The sequence below is a fragment of the Eriocheir sinensis genome, unplaced genomic scaffold (genome assembly GCF_024679095.1).
Source record: "Eriocheir sinensis breed Jianghai 21 unplaced genomic scaffold, ASM2467909v1 Scaffold460, whole genome shotgun sequence".
Lineage (NCBI taxonomy): Eukaryota > Metazoa > Arthropoda > Malacostraca > Decapoda > Varunidae > Eriocheir > Eriocheir sinensis.
The window spans coordinates 292,749-316,239 of NW_026111788.1; the positions used below are offsets into that span (position 1 = coordinate 292,749).

At 45.8% G+C, this 23,491-nt stretch overlaps 1 pseudogene; it reads right to left on the reverse strand.

Moving 5' to 3' along the window:
* Positions 1-9,449: 9,449 nt before the first annotated feature.
* On the reverse strand, positions 9,450-11,535 carry LOC126992430 (uncharacterized; annotated as a pseudogene).
* Positions 11,536-23,491: the final 11,956 nt, after the last annotated feature.

Genomic DNA, 23,491 nt, shown 5'->3' on the forward strand with positions numbered 1-23,491 from the left:
GTTTGTCTGAGTCCATATGGTTATTGTCGGACCTTTGTCTGTTTCATACGAAGGCTATAGGTATTTACTGACAGTGATAGACGTCCTGTCACGCTTCTTGGTAGCAACCCCTTCGTACGAAGGCAGCCAAGGAAGTGGCAGCTGCGTTCTACAAGAACGTAGTCTGTGTACACAGCATCCCGCCGATTCTAGTCACGGATCAAGGAAAGGAGTTCGTCAACACTCTCTTACGAGAGTTGACTCAGTTATGCCAGATTGATCATCTAAGGACAACTCCTTATCACCCGTCTGCAAACGGTGTGATAGAAAGGCCTAATGGCACCTTAATAAATATCTTGAGAACTTTGTGCGAGGACAATCGCGGTATCTGGGACCAAATGCTTCCGGTTGCAACACACGCCTACAACACTGCCTACCATCGTGTTCTGAAAGATTCACCATTTTTCTTGCTTTTCTCTCAGGACCCAAATGTTCCTTTTGAAGTGCTTGAGAATAAACTCCAACCTTGTTATGATGTTGACAGCTATAAAGCATTTACTTCTAGTGTCGCGCAGCGGACCTATAAACTATGTCAGACCAATATAGATATAGGATGGCAGGAGTCAGAAAGAATGTTTAGGAAATCCAAACCCAAACAGGTGGTAGTAGGAGATCGGGTCTACTTAAGGCATGTATGTACAAAGGGCGAACCAAAGAAGCTCCAGCCCTTGTTCAATGGACCTTTAGGGTGCTAGAAAAATAAGCCCTGTAGTCTTACGACTGCGTCATGTTAGAGGTGGTAAGATCAAGACAGTTCACACAAATAATGTTCAGGTCGTTCACGAGGACTCTTTTGGCTTCCATGACTCTCCTAATGTCAGGCGTGCATACCCTCTCCCTGATCCTGGGTGTTGCCCTCTCCTTGTCTTCCTTGATCCCTCCAGGAGCAACCCATTCGTCCGGCCTCGTCTTCTCCCCAGTCTTTAAGATGCTGTTGACAGGACGGTACTATGTTGTCCCCGTCGTCATCAAGACGGACGACATCCAACGTCCTCTCATCAACGTGGCAAATCTAACAGCGGAAGTTTCATGGTCGATTGACCATATGAATCAATCGTTCCCTACTGTTGGTCTACTCAGGCGCACTCTAGACTCTTTTCACATTGAGTTTGAGAAGTTATTCAATGATCTTAACAGCTTTCTGTCGGCTATGAGTGGTAGAGATGAAAGCCCGTTTCGGACTCGCCAGAAGCGAGGGGCCGTGGATTTCCTTGGCTCGGTAGCAAACCTCCTTTTCGGTACGGCCACTCAGGCCCAAATAGATGTGATACACGGGAAGCTCTCCCAGCTCTACACTCTGTCCACAGAAGAGAGACGTCAACTTAACCTCCATCAGGAAGTCCTCAACGCCACAGTTCGGGACCTCCGTCATGTTCATTCTGCCATCTCCCGTCTAGAGTCCGCCTCGGCTTTGGCCTCAGCTATTATCCGTCAGTTCTCACTAAAAACCTTGCAAATTGAAGGGGAAATGCGTATTTTGGAGACTATCCTTCTCATTCAGTTGGCACTTAGTGACCTAAATCATGATACTCTGAATCTCAAGCTTGGCCTTCAGCAGCTGTCCCAAACGCAGGTTTCCCCTCTCCTCCTTCCAAATGATGTACTATTTCGTGTGCTCAGCAATGCGTCACTCCATTACCCAGGCTTACTTTTCCTGCAGCACATGAATATTTAGCATTGTATAGAGATGTCTCTAGGGTTATTTCTAAAGGTACGCTTTCCTCAGGAACCCTTCACTTCTACTTACAAATCCCCATGAAAGGGATCCTCTGACGTGTTCGATGTGTTTAAAATGGACGCGTTGCCTTTTCATCTTGATGGCACGCCATATTTTCTGCACACCGACACGCTTTCCACTTACCTTGCGGTTTCTGAAGACCGCACTCACTATATGCTCTTAGACTCCTTGGACCGCTGTACTAAACACCACCTGCTCTATGTATGTCCCCTGTCGCCCCTGTCTACTCGACTTCTGTCCGGCGCTGCGAGATCGCTCTCTTTCTCGATCGCCCAGACGCCCTCTCGCTGTGTTCTAAGTCTCGCCTCAGAGTGTTCCCCCCGGTCTTCATCCCGTCTCCTGCGTTCTGGGTCTTCGCTACCGATACTCCCCAGGTGGTCACCATGGTCTGCCCGGTCAGCCCGGTCTCCAAATACAGGCAGACCATCAACGGGACGGGTCTCCTCAGCCTCGGTATGGGCTGTAGTGCCCACTCCGACGCCTTCAGCCTCCTGCCTCTGCTACTATGGACGGTGACGCCCCGCTGACGGTTCATCGCGCCCCTTCCACATCGGACGTGACGTGGTCTCATCGCTCCTGGCCAAGACTCCCCTTGGCCCTTCCCTCCGCCGCCGTCGCCCGGGTCGTCTCTGGCCCCCCCGCTGGACCTCCCTCCAGCACTTCACGCGCTCCAGGAATCCGTCTCTCCGGTCCCCGCCTTCGACCCCTTCCTCCCTTGGTGGGGGTGGCTGCTCCTCCTCGGCGTCGTCTTCGTCGCCGGTGGGGTGGCCTTCTTCTGTCTCTTCAGGTCCCGTCTCTCGCAGGACTCCTCCCCCACGATCCCGCCATCCCCGTCTTGGCCCTCCATGGTCGTCCGCCGGGCGGAACGCTTCGTGCCACGAGGACGTGGCGTGATTTTAACGGGGGGGGTATGTGGTGCCCCGAGGGCTGCGACACCACTCGCTCCAGTGTTATTATCTTCTCCGGCAATATTTTCCGATGACAACAGCGGTATCGACCGCTAAAACACAACACGGACTCCAAGACATGATTGTCCCCACACACACTGTTCATTTACCAACCTATACACATTTGCAATTGCCCATTAACGCACCCGCTTATCTCTCTAGGCCAAAACACAATCAACCGCGGCCAAAACACGATCAACCGCGGAACAAAATGTTATGAAAACAAAGCTGCGTCACCGCGTGACAGCTACACTAGGATTAAAATCGACCTTATTACACATGTCGGTTAGGTAGATTATTGTATGAGCTCGGTGTGAGTTTGATGTATGACTCACACGCCTGACGTATTACCCTCGCGATGTCTGTATGTATGTCTGCCTATATAAGAAGCATTTATTCAGGCTTGACCTCAGATCAACCAGCACTCTGTTCGTTGCTGGACACTCAGTTGTCCTTCCCTAGACAACATGGGTAGAACATTCATCTTTGCTACTGTGAGTATGGAGTAATGTGGTACCATAGAGGAAAGCGTATCTAACAAATCTATTGTGTTCTATTATCTTAGTTTTACTTAGGATTATATTTCTATGATACTTTATTGTGTGAGTTTTTACTCAATATTATACCATTGCTAACGTCAGTAACCAATAGTGAAAGAAAACCTGAAGACTCATTGAGTCTCGTAAGCCAGTCGCTGGTTTAAACAATATTTTTACCCTTTGTAATATTAAGTAGTATTAAGGTAGAATAAAATACATATAAGAAAGGCGACACCGTTTCATCACCCCATTTACGAACTCCTTTAAATACTCCTAAAGTACCAGAATTTTAAGTCAAGTGTCACTAATACAAACAGTGTGTCGTCTACCCTGTGTGCCCGGATTACGGGTTACAACACAGGGAGGAAAGGAGAACGGGAAGACAAACACAACATTGTGGATACCGTCAGTGTATTACGCTAAGGAAGGGAAGACAGGGTGGAAAGGAGGACGGGAAAACAAACAGGACATTGAGGATACCGTCAGTGTATTACGCTAAGGAAGGGAAGACAGGGAGGAAAGGAGAACGGGAAGACAAACACAACATTGTGGATACCGCCAGTGTATTACGCTAAGGAAGGGAAGACAGGGTGGAAAGGAGGACGGGAAAACAAACAGGACATTGAGGATACCGTCAGTGTATTACGCTAAGGAAGGGAAGACAGGGAGGAAAGGAGGACGGGAAGCCAAACACAACATTGTGGATACCGTCAGTGTATTACGCTAAGGAAGGGAAGACAGGGAGGAAAGGAGGACGGGAAGACAAAAACAACATTGTGGATACCGTCAGTGTATTACGCTAAGGAAGGGAAGACAGGGAGGAAAGGAGGACGGGAAGACAAACACAACATTGTGGATACCGTCAGTGTATTACGCTAAGGAAGGGAAGACAGGGAGGAAAGGAGAACGGGAAGACAAAAACAACATTGTGGATACCGTCAGTGTATTACGCTAAGGAAGGAAGACAGGGAGGAAAGGAGAACGGGAAAACAAAAACAACATTGAGGATACCGTCAGTGTATTACGCTAAGGAAGGGAGGACACGGAGGAAAGGAGAACGGGAAGACAAACACAACATTGCGGATACCGTCAGTGTATTACGCTAAGGAAGGGAAGACAGGGAGGAATGGAGAACGGGAAGACAAAAACAACATTGAGGATACCGTCAGTGTATTACGTTAAGGAAGGAAGACAGGGAGGAAAGGAGAACGGGAAGACAAAAACAACATTGAGGATACCGTCAGTGTATTACGCTAAGGGAGGAAGACAGGGAGGAAACAATGACGGGAAGAAACACAACATTGAGGATACCGTCAGTGTATTACGTTAAGGAAGGAAGACAGGGAGGAAAGGAGAACGGGAAGACAAAAACAACATTGAGGATACCGTCAGTGTATTACGTTAAGGAAGGAAGACAGGGAGGAAAGGAGAACGGGAAGACAAAAACAACATTGAGGATACCGTCAGTGTATTACGCTAAGGAAGGAAGACAGGGAGGAAAGGAGAACGGGAAGACAAAAACAACATCTAGAAAACCGTCAGTCCATTGCTTTTTGCTCTCTATTGAAGGGAAGACAGTAAGGAATGTAAAATGCGAAGACAGAAACAACATCTAGAAAACCGTCAGTCCATTGCTTTTTGCTCTCCAGGGAAGGGAAGACAGTAAGGAATGTAAAATGCGGAGACAAAAACAACATCTAGAAAATCGTCAGTCCATTGCTTTTTGCTCGCCAAGGAAGAGAAGACAGTAAAGATAATGGAGTGTCAGAGCGCGAAGACAAACAAAGCATTAAAGAAACTGTCGTTGAAATGCCTCCTTCCACAGACACAGAAGAAGCATTGACACTTAATCGTACAAACTATACTATTACGAAGAATAGGAAAGGAAATATAGCGTTGATCTTTCCGTTATAGACTCAGAGCGAGGTTTTGGCAGCATTTATTGTGTGTGATAGAAAACGTGTCTACCTAACATTTAGTATTCGAGGATATAGAATATTTTAGTTAAAGATAAATTACGCAATCATGTGAGTGTTGCTACGTCAGTGTCGCAGTAACAGTCGACAACAATGTGTGTGTGTGTGTGTGTGTGTGTGTGTGTGTGTGTGTGTGTGTGTGTGTGTGTGTGTGTGTGTTCAAGCAAGGGGGAGGCTGTCTGTGTTATTACCGTCGTTCCCTGTCTGAGTTCGTTCCAGTTGTGACATTTTTTCTCGTTCGTTAAGCGCAGCCTCGCCTGCTCCCCGACACACGGGCGTTAAAGTCGGCCTCGCTGCTGCTTCTGCCCGGCCACACAACCCACGCCTGTTCTGAGTCTCATGACCTTCTGGACCACTTTCTCAAACGTTTAAGAACAAACACTCCCACATTTGATAAGGCTTTCGTAAGGGTTGTGTTAGTGTCTCCATGGGTAGTTTTATTTGACTAGTAATAGACAGTAAATAAGATAGTAAATAAGTAAGGCTCATGTTCTTAAACTCTCCGGGACTTACACACACTAACATTTGATAAGGCTATCGTAGGGGTTGCATCAGTGTTTCCATGGGTAGTTTTATGAGCCTAGTGATAGTTGACAAGGCCTCTGGCACGCCACGCCTACGGTTCGGAGCCTCAAGACCTTCTGACCCATATTTTAAAACCTGTAGAGGGCGTTACACATCTATATTTGATAAGGTTATCGTAGGGGTTGTGTTACTGTCTCCATAGGTAGTTTTGTGAGGCTAGTGATAACTTAACAAGGCTAGCTTCTGCCACACCACGCCTGCTATCCCGAGCCTCATGGGTAGGCGGTGGCTGAGTAGTAACGTGCTGGGCCCACATTCACCGCGTGATGGACGTCGCGGGTTTGAATCCCTGCGCTACCACCTCGGAATTTTCAGTCACCGCCGAGTGGCTTAAAACTACCCACATGCTGTCCTGAAGACCACTCATCATCCCGGACTCTTGAGGAAACCGTCCAAGTGAATCAAGAAGGAGTTCCAGGGAGCAGCATGAGCCAAGAGAAGATGGCGCCATTATAAACACTTGCCTGCGCCATGACGGACTGGGGCTGACTACCATCCAGGCCCCTCAAGAAAGCCTACCGGCGCTATAGGCGTTCACGTAAAAAAATAAAAAGACCTTATCTGAGGCCCGTATACTCAGACACTTTCGGCTTCAACAAAAATATCTCGAAAGGCCACAAAGCAAATTAGTCTTTTTCTTATGAGTTGTTTTTCACATTCGAAGTGCAGGAGCCTTATTAAACCATCACTAGACTCATAAAAATACCCATGCAACTCGGCACAACCTCTATGAAAGCCTTGTCTAATGTGGGTGTGCAAGCCCCGAAGTGATTGAGAATATGGGCCGATGTCCCTTACAAAGCAAAGGTCAACACCGCCTGTTTTACTTTACTCATTAGGAATTGTTTTTGTTCCTCCCTTCCTCTTTTCTTTTCATTCTTCTTCATACTTTACCTTCCACCATCTTGCGTACCACCACCACCACCATCACCAACATGACCATCCCAAACCACCACCGCTACTACCACCATGACCATCCCAAACCACCACCAGTACCACCACCATGACCATCCCAAACCACCACCGCTACCACCACCATGACCATCCCAAACCACCACCACTACCACCACCATGACCATCCCAAACCACCACCAGTACCACCACCATGACCATCCCAAACCACCACCGCTACCACCACCATGACCATCCCAAACCACCACCACCATGACCATCCCAAACCACCACCACCACTACCATGACCATCCCAAACCACCACCACTACCACCACCATGACCATCCCAAACCACCACCATCACCACCATGACCATCCCAAACCACCACCACTACCACCGCCATGACCATCCCAAACCACCACCACCACCACCATGACCATCCCAAACCACCACCGCTACCACCACCATGACCATCCCAAACCACAACCACTACCACCGCCATGACTATCCCAAACCACCACCACCACCACCATCATGACCCTCCCAAACCACCACCACCACCACCATGACCATCCCAAACCACCACCACTACCACCAACATGACCATCCCAAACCACCACCACAACCATCATGACCATCCCAAACCACCACCACCACCACCATGACCATCCCAAACCACCACCACCACCACCATGACCATCCCAAACCACCACCACCACCACCACCATGACCATCCCAAACCACCACCACCACCACCACCATGACCATCCCAAACCACCACCACCACCACCACCATGACCATCCCAAACCACCACCACCACCACCACCATGACCATCCCAAACCACCACCACCACCACCACCATGACCATCCCAAACCACCACCACCACCACCACCATGACCATCCCAAACCACCACCACCACCACCACCATGACCATCCCAAACCACCACCACCACCACCACCATGACCATCCCAAACCACCACCACCACCACCATGACCATCCCAAACCACCACCACCACCACCACCATGACCATCCCAAACCACCACCACCACCACCACCATGACCATCCCAAACCACCACCACCACCACCACCATGACCATCCCAAACCACCACCACCACCACCACCATGACCATCCCAAACCACCACCACCACCACCACCATGACCATCCCAAACCACCACCACCACCACCATGACCATCCCAAACCACCACCACCACCACCACCATGACCATCCCAAACCACCACCACCACCACCACCATGACCATCCCAAACCACCACCACCACCACCACCATGACCATCCCAAACCACCACCACCACCACCACCATGACCATCCCAAACCACCACCACCACCACCACCATGACCATCCCAAACCACCACCACCACCACCACCACCATGACCATCCCAAACCACCACCACCACCACCACCATGACCATCCCAAACCACCACCACCACCACCACCATGACCATCCCAATCCACCACCACCACCACCACCATGACCATCCCAAACCACCACCACTACCACCGCCATGACTATCCCAAACCACCACCACCACCAGATTCTGTGACTCCGATGATGTGATAATGATTTGTAGCTGCGAGGATTCTAAGTCTTCAAATTTGTTACGTAGGCTACTAGCGTTTACATAGCAAGCTTTAATGTGATTCGAGTCGGGAGTTTTGCGGGTTGAGTGCACCCTTACGGTGGAGCTGCTGGTGTTCTCGCCTCCGCGTTTTTTGGCTTTCGAAGAGCCACTTGGTCACAGAGCAGCCTCCCGAAACGGACTGCTCCAACAGGGTTTAAGTGAATGCCATCAGGAAGGAACAAGTCTGAATCTTAGTAAAAATTGTTCCACAAGTTAGCGAGCTGGACGTTTTCTTGTGAGCAAAGGGACTGAAGTCTGTTGTTTGTGCTGAAGGCCTTATTGTAAAAGTTAGATTCGGCACCGACCCTCTGGAGGATTCCTGAGATTATGATGTTACTGGCATCCGTTTTACGTTTATACTGCTTGATCATGCGGCGGTATTTCTCAAGCAGTTCCTCGGAAAGTGTTGTCTTTATGTCATTTGTCCCCGCGTGAATGACAAAGAGGGTGTTTCGGTCGGCATTTCTCGTGACATCATCGCACGCTGCGGTGATGTCGTCCAGTCTGGCACCTGGATAGCAGTAATGTTTTCTGCGGCCGTTTGATGAACGAAAGGAGAGGTTGTGGTGGTGCAGGCGGGTGTTGAAAGAGGAAAGTGATGAAAAGGAGCTGGAAGAAGAGAGGAGAGGAAAGGAGAAAAGGAAGGAGCAGGAAAATTTAGAAGAGGAAGAAAAGTTAAAAAAAGGACACGTGAGGAAAAGTAAGGTAAGGAAAAAGGAAAGGAAAGTATAAGACATTGAAACAATGGAAAGGAAGAACAGTGAAGGAAGAGAAAGGAGAGGAAAGAAAAGGAAAGGAAAGGTGCAGAGAAAAAAAATTAAATGGAAAAGAAAAAGGAAAGAAGAAAAGTGAATCAAAAGAATTTGAAAGAAAGACAGAGACCCAAATACGAAATTAAAAAAAAAATGCAGAAAAGGGAGGAACACAGAAAGGAGAGGAGATAGCAAAGAGAGAAAGAGGAGGAGGTAGTAGGGGAAAAATGAGAGAGAGAGAGAGAGAGAGAGAGAGAGAGAGAGAGAGAGAGAGAGAGAGAGAGAGAGAGAGAGAGAGAGAGAGAGAGAGAGAGAGAGAGAGAGAGAGAGAGCAGTGGAAAATAGAGAATAAATTTTGGTTGTTATGAGAAAGAAAGGACAGACAAGAATCAGGAGAGAAAGTGGAAAATAAAGTAAAAAATGTGATATTGTGGTGAGAGAGAGAGAGAGAGAGAGAGAGAGAGAGAGAGAGAGAGAGAGAGAGAGAGAGAGAGAGAGAGAGAGAGAGAGAGAGAGAGAGAGAGAGAGAGAGAGAGAGAGAGAGAGAGAGAGACTTCCTTCCCAGCACAGCAGAGCACAGGAAACAACACAGTGAGCCTTGTGTGTTGCGTGCACGACACGGCGCATCACAACACAGGAACGTCACCTTGAACTCACACAGTGTGAAGACAAAGAACAGGAACCACGGAAACAACGGGAACTAGCAAGCAGGTGTTGGCCGCAGCAGGTGAACAGGTGGTGGTGGTGGTGGTGGCCATTACTTACAACACCACGCCACAGTCCGCCACAGTCACCTCCGTAATGTCCCTGGGTTTGGCTGCCTCGGCCACCACGTGCAGCCCGTTCACCACCTCACCGAAGACAAGAGGCACAAAACCATCCTTACGATCTCTGGTGTAGATGCCAAACTGGCCACACTCACCCCGGGTACGGTCAGTCCACACCAGCCCACACACACCTCCCGCCCGGCCTGACCGCCGGTACTTACCCTCACCAAAGCCAGGCAGCAGGACGGATGATCCACGACCATCTTTACTCTCGTAGTCCCCGCCCCTCACACACTCCCCCGCCTGCCCCTTCCTACACACCTCCAACAACCTGGTGTTAACGTAGGATTGGCCGCGCTGCCCCGTGCACAACAGTATGAACTGTCTGCCCCGCGGGGTGTCGGGGCTCAGACGGATTCGGACCCGCCGCGGCGCGCTGCCCGGCCAGGACAGGTCCAGGAACACCGTGCAAGGGGGGGGGGGGGGGTGGGGGGGGCACAACCTCGCTCACCTGGAGGGTTGCCGCGTCCATTGGTGGGGGGAGGTCCTTCAGGGCGTGGAGATACAACTGGCCAGCTTCAAGGCTTATTCTTGCGTGTCGGCGCTGACCTTCTGCCTGGTGGACAGCAAACACCCGGCCAGCCTCCAGCACACGCCTGGCGGGCTGTGTCGGGCTGCGGAGGTCCTCGACCGTTAAGCTCCATGTACAGATGAGGTGCAGTCTGTCCATGACGGTGGAGTCTGGGTCTGCCTGGGGCCTGGGCTGCTCTGTAGGAAGGGTTTCCAGGTCTGCCTGGGGCCTGGGCTGCTCTGTAGGAAGGGTTTCCAGGTCTGCCTGGGGCCTGGGCTGCTCTGTAGGAAGTGTTTCCAGAGCCGCCTGACCAGCCTCCAGGGCTGCACTAGATGCCTCTCTCAGCTTCCTGGCGGTGGTGACGGTGCTGGCATCAGGAAAACACCGCCTGCTTTGCCTCGCCAGTGCAACGAACCATTTCAGTCACCGCCGCGCCTGCTTCTTGCTCTATTATAAGGGTGCGCAACGTCTCCAGCACGGCCTGCAGCCCCTGCTCCTCCTTCTTCAGCTTCTCCTCGTTGGCCGAAGTACGGGACTCTTCCTGCTGCAGGAGCTCCCTGGCACTCCTGCTCTGGTCCACCAGTCCCAGGAGCCTGTCCTCCAGCTGATGCTGCCGCTCGCCCCAGCCTGCCAGGGTCGTCTGGTACTGGTTCAGCTGCGACTGAGCCTCCCGGCAGGCGGTGATGGCGGCCACAACTGTTGCCTCCTGTTCCTGCAGGAAGGAACGCATTTTCTGGGAGAGACCCGCCGCCTCTTTCTTGCCAGCTACTGCTGCTCCTTCCCCTTTCCCGGCACTGGGTGGCGGCGAGGCTGCTGCTGCTGGAGCCACCTCAGCGTCTCTCATCATCCTTATGAAGGCCTCAAAAGCATAGCACACAGGGAACTGCCCTTCCTCGGGCACGGCGTGACTGACGCGGCACTCTGGGCAGGCAACACGGTCCTGCACCTTCAGCTGATCTATGCACAGCGTGCAGACAGTGTGGCCACAGGGCAGGCTGCACGGCCGCTGCACGGTGCCATCATAGCCTGTAAGGCACACTGGACATTCCGCAGGGTTGCCGCCTGTGCTCATGTTCACCTGCTCCGTCCTGCCATCCTGCCGCCCCTCCCTGCAGCTTCCATGACGCTGGTGGTGGTGGTGCTGGTGCTGGTGTGGTGGTGCGCCGTGGCAGTGTTCGGTGAGGTGGCCACGGGCGTGGTGGGCGGACATTCTTCTTAAGGGCGGCAAGGCTCTGCCTGGGAGTGGTTGTCGCTGAGTGCTGCTCACGACCACCAGTGTACTGATAAGTCTTCAGGGAGATAATACAAACTCTGATAGACTCCAAGGAGACTATCACAACGGCCTTGGTGCGTCTGTGCTGATGACGATGTGAGGCGGCGAAGGGAGGGAGAGAGCCACGAGCCTGAATAATTACTATTTTGAGAGAGAGAGAGAGAGAGAGAGAGAGAGAGAGAGAGAGAGAGAGAGAGAGAGAGAGAGAGAGAGAGAGAGAGAGAGAGAGAGAGAGAGAGAATAGTGTTGGAAGGTGATGAAAAGGAGTAGGGGAATGAAAAGGAGGTGGGAAAGATGGAAGAGAAGGAGGAGGAGGAGAGGATACTCTTGTTCATAGGTAAATAGGTAAAGCAAACAGGTAAAAAGATAGATAATGGACAGTTACTGTTGTTGTTGTTGCTGTTCTCAGGCCAAGGTAAGTAATGGGTGTTGTTTATCCTCAGGTGAAGAAAGGTCATCGGTGATGCGCTTCAACAATCATCTTCCCATTTACTTCCCAGGTAGAGATAAGCAAATGGGTCTTGCTCTAATAATCAGGTACAAGGGACTAACAAGTGGGTGAGGCGTTTCAACCATCATCCTCCCTATTTTTAATCCCCTGGTGAAGGAAGGTTACTAACAGGTGAGTCGTGTTAATATAATTCCTCCCATTCATTATGTTACTCCCAATTGAAGGAAGATAATTAATAGGTGACGCCTTGTAATAATACCTCGTCCCATTTCCATCCCTATTGGCGGGTAAGGGTGACTAATGGGTATTAATGGTATTTTGCAGACGATTTTAAGGGGATGCTGTACTCAATGAATAGGTGAATAAAATGAATAAGAAAAGAAAGAAAGAAAGAGAGAAAGAATGAATGAATGAATAAATGAAAAATAAAAGCAAGAGGGAAAGAAAGAAAAAAGAAAGATGAAGAAATAAAGAAAAGAAAAAACAGGTGGATAAATTGAGAGAAGAAGAAAACTACTAGAGCATCACTGACAGCATTAAGGGACACCGACATAAACATGAATAAACAAAAAAATAAATAAAAAAGTGAATGAATTAATGAAGAAAAATAACTACGAGAGCATCACATAAAGCAGTATTAGGAGCAACAAAACCATTCTCCTCTTACCTAAAATAGATACCGTTGCAGTAGTAGACGTTGTAGAAGCAGCTGTAGTAGTAGTAGTAGTAGTAGTAGTATGATCAGGAGGAAGAGAAGGAATAGTATTAGAGCTCTTTCCGTCTGTCTCCAGTCTAATCCAACACCATCACCATCACCACCATCAACACCATCACTTAGTTTCCTTTCTTCTTTGTTTATGTTTTATTTTTCCTATCTCATTCACTCACGTATTCCAAACTTGTTTCTTTTAGTGGCCAGTTTTTCTCTCGTTTCTTTTCTTGTCTGTTTCCAAGTTCCTTTAGTTTCTCCTCGGCCAACTTCCTTTCTTTTTACTATTTTCCTTTTGTGTTTTCTTTTAAAGCTTTTCTCTTATGGTTGGTTTTGTTTTCACACACACACGTTTCAGTTTGTTTACGATTATTGCCGTTTCTTTATTTCTCTACTTCACAGCCTTTTGTGTTTTCTTTTAAAGCTGTTCTGTAGTTATTTTTTAAACACACGTTTCGGTTTGTCTACGATTATCACTGTTATCCTTATTTCTCTACTTCACCGCCTTTAAGAAATTCGGAATACACGTTTATTTATTTTTATTTATTATCCAGTGTAACTTTCACCTCCGTTATCAATTGTTACTTTCTACACACACACACACACACACACATACACACACACACACACCAAAATCAAGAGTAAGGGAAGAGTATTGAGCCCCTCTTGACCACTTCACTTCAAGGCCACTAAGAGGAAATCAAGAGGAATCCAAGATGACAAACACCCACTTCAGCCACCAGCAAGAGGAAGGAAATCAAGAGAGCACCCTAAAATCCGCCGCCACCTTCACTGTCACTACTATTAAGAGGAGGAGGAGGAGGAGGAGGAGGAGGAAGAGGAAGAAAACGAGCAAACTATCACCAGGGGAAGAAGAAGAGGAAGACACAGAGGAGAGAGAAAAAGAGAGGACGAAACGAGTAATGAAGAGGAAGAAGAGGAAGAAGAATAAGAAAGAAAACGAGGAAACTATCGCAAGGGGAAGAGGAAGAGAAGGGAAAAAAACAGAGGAAGAGGAGGAAGAAGAGGAAAAAGAGGAACAAGAAGAAGAGGAGGAAGAGGAGGAAGGTAACAAAGTCCAGAGATAAGAATTCAAGAGGAAAACTTCTATAACTTATAAAAGAAAAAGAGGATAATGAGGATTTTAGAAAAGGAAGAACAGGAGGGAAAAAGAAAGAGGAGGAGGAAGCAAAAATTTAGAAGCGGGAAAATAACCACAAAGAAGAAGAAGAAGAAGAAGAAGAAGAAGAAGATGAAAAGGAGGAAGAAAGTAACTGCTATTGTCATTCTCTCTCTCTCTCTCTCTCTCTCTCTCTCTCTCTCTCTCTCTCTCTCTCTGGTTGGCTTTGTCTGCCATTTTCTTTATCTGTGTCTGTTTCTCAGTGTCTCTTTCTCTCACTCTTTCTTTTACTGGCCTGGTTCTCTCTCTCTCTCTCTCTCTCTCTCTCTCTCTCTGGCAAAATGCTGCATAACTTTGGTTTCTCGTTTTGTTTAATAAGTTTCATGTGACTGGATGGTCTGCCCTCAAGGAACACACACACACACACACACACACACAAGATGATGACCAAGTGACTGGTCGACTGATTGATTTAGCCAAAGGGTGAAGACGTACACACACACACACACACACACACACACACACACACACACACACACGATTCCATGAAAATTCCACCCAAGAAAATTCCAACAACAAAAATTCCACCCAAGAAAATTTCAACCATGTAAATTTCCACCCAAGAAAGTTCCAACCACAATGCGTGGAATTAGCATAGAAGGTGTGTGTGTATGTGTGTGTGTGTGTGTGTGTGTGTGTGTGCTCTTTTAGGTGTACCGAAGCTTTGGATTGTGAAATAAGTACCGGAAACTATAAACGCTCGTGAGTATGACATTCAAAGCTTCGAAACAGAAGCTTCCTCTGAAGGATTAGTAGGCTACTACCTCAGCTTCTCCCTACTCTCCATTACATTAAAACGTTCCCATTTTTACCCTATACCATGGCGCTGACATTTATTAAAAGTGAAAAAGGAAAAAGAAAACTACGTCTATGAGAAGCATCAAGACAATCCCACCAAACAAAAGCTTACTGGAGCTGTGAACTGTTTTATACAGGCTGCAAGGCCCTTATTCACACGCCCTACAACTGTGACGAGCCGGCCTCAGTGTTTCGTTCAGGAAGTCATACTCATCCGGCTTCATGTGCTAAAGTAGAAGCTCGGATTGCAGTAAATTCGATGCGCGATGCAGTGCATGCGGGTTATGCAACATCAACAAGATAATTAATAGCAGGTGGGTACACAACCACATCAGGATGAAGCTAGATCGTAATTGCAAAATATGAATACGCTTTCTACGGCTATTCAAAACTGGCGACGGACTGCTTTAGGATATCCTGCACTGCCAGCATGTCGCAATGGATATGAAATGCCTGATTCATTTAAATATCTTGCTGATGGTTCCAGTTTCTTGGCGTTTGATAGTGGCATTGGTGACGTGCATAGAATACTAATATTTGCAACAGATTCTGGCTTGGATGAATTATCAACCCGTAACTCCTGGGCTTGTGATGTAACATTCAAAGCAGCACCAAACCGTTGGACCCAGCTTCCTACGGTGCATGCTGTCATTAATGATTCATCTCTCCCACGTATGTTTGCTTTACTTCCTAATAAACAAGAAGCTATCTATCGAAGACTTATTTCCGGCTATTTTTAAATAGTTGACCAGTTCAGTGATCATGGATTTTGAGATAGCTGTACACACTGCTTTCACAACGGTTTTTCACAGTACTGTAGTTTCTGGTTGTTTAATTCATTTTGGTCAATCCTGTTGGCGGAAGATATTTCATATTGGTAAAAAGAGCAGTACAACAATGACTTTTCTTTTGGTTTTAACCTAAAAACATGCTTTAGTGGCTTGGCATTTCTACCGCTCGAGGACGTTGTTGATGCCTTCGAGCTTCTGTCTGATGAGGAAGTCATACCCGCTGAATTCATTACATACTTTGAAGGCGCCTACATTGGTATTCAACGGGGAAGGGGCGAACGACGAAGAAGAGTAGAACCTCTTTTCCCAATTGAAGTGTGCAACGTACGAGAGCGTACTCTGAAGGACCAACCTAGAGCTAATAATGCTGTAGAAGGTTTTCACAGCGCACTAAGAGCGTCCATATCAAGTATGCACCCGAATTTGTGGAAGCTTTGTGCTGCACTACGAAAAGAAGCCCTCACACAAACAAAATTATTGCACGTCCGAAGAGGAGATGAGTCAAAAACGAAAAAAATACAAAACTATAAACAAAAGACTGAAAACCCTCGTGGAGAACTATCGTGGAGACATCATGGAGTTTCTGAAAGGCGTTGCACATAACCTTCATTAAACTAAGCTTTAAATAAAATACAAAGAAAAAGTAGTTTGTGTCTGCCTTAATTTTCAAACCTCGTTTTTAACCTGGTTTTTAACCCTGGGACCGTTTTGGTTGTCTGGAAAGTAAAGCAATAAAATTTAAGTTTTTTCAACTTGTTGTATGCATTATTACCATTTATTATTTGTAGGTGGAACTTTCTTGGGTGGAAATTTACATGGGTGAAATTTTCTTGGGTGGAATTTCGTTGGTGGAGTTTTCTTGGGTGGAATTTTCTGCACACTCACACCCACCCACCCACCCACCCACCCACACACACACACACACACACACACACACACAGTCACTATATTATCAAGCTTTGCGGTGGTACTTCGATAAATGGTGCACTGTAGATTGAACCATACGGTGCAGATGGTACACTTTCACCTCGACACTGAAACAAAACTCGTGATACACCTCAGAAAAAACAGCACGGTAGGTACAACATATTTTGATCTCTGTTCTGGTCTATTATTCTTGACTGTTTACTGGGCTTCTTTTTTTTTCTGCCGGTCATGCCTTTCAGCTTTCCCCATCGGTACAAGGTAAAGTGACACCGGTAGCGTTCAGGTATAGCACAACGTGGAAAGACACACTCGTAACACTTAAGACACGACAGATTATCACTACACGAGACTGTGCAGCACAGGAGTCTAGGGAAACGGTGGTGTGTGGGTGTGAGAGAGAGAACGGTACAGGGTTTAAAAGTATTGTGGTGCAGTGTTGGGTACGGACTGGGGTGTAGTGTGGACGGGATGAAGGTGGAGCTAGGGTGAGGAAGATTTTAGAAAAGGAGGAACACGAAGGAAAGAGGAAGAGGAGGAGAAGGAAGTAAAAAATTAGAGGAGGGAAAATAACCACAAAGAAGAAGAAAAAGAAAGAGAAGAAAAAGAAGAAGGAAGAATAGAGGATGGGAAATTTAGATTGTGAAGAAGAATGTAGGAGAAACAGAGATGAGTGTTAAGGATAAGAAGATGGGGAAGAGGGAAGGGAAATGAGGAGTGAGGATTAGAAGATGGGAAAGGTACAATGTGGATGGAAGGGAAGAAGAAGGAAGAGATGAGGAGTAAAGATAAAAAGATGGGAGAAGAAAGAAAAGATAAGAAAGATGAGGAAAGTACAATATGAATAAGGAAAAAGAAGGAACAAATGTGAGGAATAACGAATAGGGGATGAGAATAGGGGATGACGAAAGAACAAGGATGAGTAAGGAATAGTAAATGGGAAAAGTAGAATGTGGATAAAGGCAAAGAAGAAGGAAGAAGAGAGGAATAAGGAATAAAGGGAAATAAAAGGAGATAATAAATGTGAGAAAACAGTTGTGAAGAAAAAGGAGATCAGAGAAGAAAGAAAAGAGATAGGAAATAAGGATTCGAAGATGACAAAGGTACAATATAAGAAAAAAGAAGGAACAGATGTAAGGAATAAGAAATAGATGGGAAAGGTAGAAGTGGGAAAGGGGGAAGAATAAAAAGGTGATGGGCGGTAAGGAATAGAAAATGGGAAGGATACACTGTGAATAAGGGGGAAGAAGGGAGAGAGATGGGTAAGGATAAAAAAATGGAAAAGGTACATTGTGGCTAAAAGGGAAGAATGATGAAATTCGGAGTAACGTAAAGAAAATGGGGAAGAAGGAAAAGAGATGAAAAATAAGGAATAGAAGATAGAAATAAGGAGAGAAAGAATAGAGATGAGTAGCAAGGAATAAAGATGGGAAAGGCATAATGTCAACAAGGAAGAGGAAGGGACACATAAGGAGAAAGGAATGGATGAGAAAGGTAAAATGTTAATAAAGGAGAAGAATAGGGAAGAGAGATGAGGATGTGAGTAAAAGGGAAGAAGGAACGGAGATTAAAAAGGAATACAGGCAGGGAAAGGGGAATCATTTTTGACGTGTAAGCAAAATAAGGAAAGAAATGTTATAAAAGTAAGTTTGAGCGTCAGAAGCAGTGGAGAAAGAGGGACAAGAACCAGAAATGCTGCAAAATAAAATAACCTAAAAAAGCAACCACTTATTTTTGATGCATGGGTTAACCTGGAAAAGAGGAAGCGATGACAGAGGAATTTAGGGTGAAAGCAGAGAGGGAGAAAAGGAACACACAACAAAGACTGACTGTAAAACCAAAATATTAACAAACAAAAAAAAAAAAAAAAAACTCTTAAAAAAACACGAAAAAATTTGATTTACTAAACGAAACGGAAAAATAGATCACACATTCTAATCCTTACTTCTTATCTCTTTTCTTTCTTCTCCCATCTTCTTATGCTTACTCCTCATCTTTTCCTTCTTATTCCCTTTTATCCACATTGTACCTTTCCTATCTCCTAATCCTCACGCCTCATTTCCATTCCTACTTCCCGTTTTTCTTATCCTTATCTCTGTTCCTTCTCTTCCTTATTCACGCTCTACAGCACAAGGAGACAGTGGCCGATCTTCTTCAATCAACCCTGAACTTCAACATCTTCATTCAAGCGGACCACCGGGGAGCAGCACGAGCCAAGCAACGGCACCCATTATAAACACAATACACCCACGGCACTAACGGACAGGGCCATCCAAGACACCCTCCAGAGAGCCTAGCGGAGATATCGGCAGCACCAGAAAGTGATCAATATTTACACAAACCCGAAGTGTATGGAAGTAGTAGTTAGCAGCAGAAGTAGTTGGTAGAAGCAGTGGTTAGTAGTAGAGGTAGTAGTAGTAACTCACCGCAAATAGGCACTTGAACACGTCACAACATTACACGAAACATAACACAACACAAACACAAAAAACGACAATACAGCGACGACAGAGGCGGCGATATGAGGAACAGGAACAGGAGGAGGAGGAGGAGCAGGAGGAGGAGGAGCGGCTGGAGGGAGGGAGGGAGAGTGTGAGTGAGTGCGGGTGAGCGTAAGCGGTGTGTGGCCTGTCCGTACCGTGAGCCAGGCAAAAGTGAGGCAGGAGGTGAACACTCTCTCTCTCTCTCTCTCTCTCTCTGATGCTCTCATTCTCATTTGCTCTCTTGCTTGCTTTCATCATCATCGTCATCATCATTTTCTCACTATCAATATTATCGTGGAAAACAATAACGATGCTCTCTCTCTCTCTCTCTCTCTCTCTCTCTCTCTCTCTCTCTCTCTCTCTCTCTCTCTCTCTCTCTCTCTCATATTATTTTTCCTGCAGTTTCAAACTCAATCTATACACACACACACACACACACACACACACACACACACACACACACACACACACACACACACATAAGCGTCAGTTTCCCTAAGAACACATTGATCATCCCGACCTTATGACACTCCTAAGCGTTTACCTCCTCCTCCTCCTCCTCCTTTTCCTCCTCCTCCTCCTTCTTCTTCAATCACCCTCCTCCGTTTTCTTTGCGTTGAGGAGGAGGAGGAGGAGGAGGAGGAGGAGGAGAGGCAGGAAAAGTGAGAGAGGAAGAGAGGAAAAGGAAGAAGGAAGGAGAGGAGGAAGGAAGGAAGGAAGGAGAGGACAAGGGTAGGATTAAGAGAAGAGTGATTGGTTGTTTCTTTATTGGTTGTGTAGAGGAGGAGGAGGAGAGAAGGGGAAGAGCGGAATAGGAAGAGAAGCCGAGGAAAAGTTATTTATAGCCTCTTCCATTTAGCGTAACCCGTTTCTGGGTCGTGATCTGTAGAGTCCTTCATAGAGTCCCGACAACCTAAGATTTGGACGCCATTATTAGCCCTGTGTTTTCGCCGCGCTTTTCAAACACTAGCACACGCTCTCGCGGCGAAAACAGGGCCAATAATGGCGTCCAAATCTTAGGCTGTCGGGACTCTATCTATCAACGGACTCTACAGATCACGACCCAGAAACGGGTTACGTTAGATGGAAGAGGCTATTAGCTTCGGTTTGTTATGCCTCTTGATTCCTCCTCCTCCTCCTCCTCCTCCTCCTTCTCTTCAAATACCACTTCAATAAATCTTCTACCACGTGTTGAAAGTGCAGGACGTCGAGATTTAAAATATGTTTCGTATTGGTCGTGCGAGCAGTGATAGAGCTAGGCCTATAGTTGTACAGCTCAGCGAGGAGGGGGTTAAGTGGGCGTTGGTGGCAAAGGGTAAAGAACTGCGATATAGCGAGGACACTATGATTAAGGAGATATTCATTGTCCCAGACCTTACCAAGAAAGAGAGAGAGGAGAATAACCAGCTGCGGGAAGAGCTCAGGAGAAGAAGGTGGGCAGTGGATCATCAAGAAGGGCAAGGTGGTAAGAGTTCAGAGGAGGGAGTGACGGGAAGGGAAATATAATGACGTAAGTAGTACTAAGCATAATGTATATGAGTATAATAATGGACTTGATCACAATGTGAATGTTATACTTGGTAATAGAAAAGAAGACAGCTTCATCATTAAGGGTATTAACATTCAAGGCCTTACAAAGGTTAAAGTGAAGGAAATTGAAGACCTTATTGATGAGAATAGCATTATCTGCCTAAGTGAAACTCAGAAGAAAATAAGAGATGTAAGCCTCAGTGGTAGTGTCATTATAACAGAACAGATGAGAGAGATGAAAGACAAAAAAGGTGGAGGGTTGATGATTCTGCATAAATACAATAAGGATATACACTTTGATAAAATAGCAACCAAATGTAAAGATATCTTAGTAGCTAAAGGGAATATAAGGGGATGGGAAGTTCTAATTATAGTAGTTTATTTTAGTGTTACGGATGGAGAGAAAAACAAACTCATAAGAGCAGAAACAGAAAAGTTTCTAGAGGGTAGCACAGATGACCCAGTATTGATCATTGGAGATTTTAATGACCATGTAGGATACAAAGGTGATCAGAGCCTAGATGCTAATGGCAAAATGATATTAGATTGGCTAGAAAAGTATAAGCTCACAATGCTCAATGACGTTAAGTGTGAGGGGCTGTACACATGGTCAAGAGATAAACAGAAAAGTGTCATAGACTACGCCCTAGTGACAGATTAATTTTACAAAAAATATAGCAGGATGAGGATTGATGAGGAACAGGAAAAGTTTGATCTGACCGACCATAATCTTATGGAAATTCACCTAAGTGTGGGGCGGGAAAGGAAAAGGTATAACAGGAAATCATGGATAACAAGAGAGTATTATAAAACAGACAAAGCTTCACTAAAGATATATGGAGAAAAACTTAAAACCAGTGTTTTAGATGACAGAGTTAAGAACATGAGGGACCTAGAACAGAGGATAATCAAGACAGCCAATGGATATCTCAAGGGCCATTACAGGCGGAAGAATATAGGGGTTAAAGAAGTCGAAGAAGAACCGGCATGGTTTACTAGAGAGATCCGGGAGGAGACAAAGGTGAGGAGAACGTACAATAGGAGGAGGAGGAATGCCAAGGCTGAAGAGGAAGCAGACAAGTGGAAACAAAAGTATATGGATCAAAAAGAAAAAGTACAATTATTAGTTAAAAGGGAGATGATAATAAGTGATGAAAAGAAAGCAAGAGAAATAAAAGAGGACAAAAGTAATGGCAAGAACACTTGGAAGTATATAACGATGTTACGGTGAGACAAAGAAAAGGAGACAGAAAAGTTGATAGATAATGTGTATAGCAGGGACAACAGGAAACTGGAAAGAGAAGAGGTAAGATCACAGGTTGAGACATACTGGAGAGATATATACGGGAAGCATCAAAACAACATCAACAAGGTGTGGAATGACAGGACTAAGGAGGCGTATGTAGAAAAGAGGGAGAATACTAAACTTGAGATGGTGAGGGGGAGACAATTTCAGGTCAAAAGTGGAGAAGAAGAAGGGAGAGATCTAGTGAATATGCCTATCCATATAGAAGCCTGTGGTACTGAAATAAGAGAACATATTGATATGGCTCTAGAAATAGGGGAGGGAGTGACATATCTAGAAGATGAAATTATAACTGAAGAGAGAGTTAAAAGGTGCTTAATTAAACTAAAGAATAAAAAAGCTGCAGACCCTGATGGAGTAAAACCGGAGTTTCATAAAGTATTCCTAGAAGACAGGACATTGTTGGAAATGCTAATAGAAACATTCAAACACGCACTACAGACAGGGGAAATACCAGAGGAATGGAAGGAGAGTGAAACAGTCATGATCCCCAAAGTATGAAAACCAAAAGTAAATGAATACCGACCAATAGCTCTGACAAACATAGGATAAAAGCTACTAATGGCTGTAATAAGGATGGGTATTGAAGAACAAGTTAATAAAATTCAATGGGAAAAAGAAAATCATTCAGGATTTACAATATTCTTATTCTGAGACATTGTGCTGAAAAGTCATTTATAAATAAAAAAGCCACTAATAGTAATATATCAATTCACTTTGTGAAAGCATTTGATAGTGTAAAAAGGAACTCAATGGTTAAAATGCTAATGGAATATAACATAAATGAGAAAGCTATTGACATAATCACAAAATTGTATGATGGGGACCTAACTAAAGTCAGGTTGGATGAAAAAGAAAAGCTAACGATAGAAGTCAGCAGCGGAATACAAAGTAACACAAAGGAAGAACAAACAACAGCAGACCTGTTGGTCCTTACGAGGTTGTTTGTGACAAGCTACACTAACTATCTAATCAAAGGTGGAAGATGAAGGACAGCAAAGGCGAAGGCTCCTCCCCACCCCCCATCCCTCCAGCCAAAGCTGGCAGGAAAGGAAAAAGAACCATGCAGCATGGAAAAACTGCATGGAATTTATGTAGGAAAGAGGAAAGAACTACCATTACTGCTACCACTAACCGGGCGATAAAAGCGGACAAGGACACCAGTATTCGAAAGAACTTAACGTTATTACGACAATGAGTAATATCTTAGTTGCTGGTTGGATTCAAAACACTTGTCTAATCTATTCTTGAAGGCCGTAACTGTTGTACTATCAACATCACAGGGTAGAGAGTTCCAAACATTAACAACTCGATTGAAGAAGAAGTGTTTAGCTTCGTGGGACGAGAATCTTTTACCACTTATCTTCAAATTGTGATTTCTTCTTGTTCTATTTGATCGATCAATTGTAAAGTAATCTTCCGCATTAATAGCACTGAATCCTTTAAACATTTTAAACACTTCTATTAGATCGCCTCGCATTCTTCGTTTTGATAGGCTGAATAAATTTACTTATTTAAGCCTTTGTTCATATGACAGATTTTTCAACCTTTATTATTAAAGACTCGTCCGATGAAGCCAACCA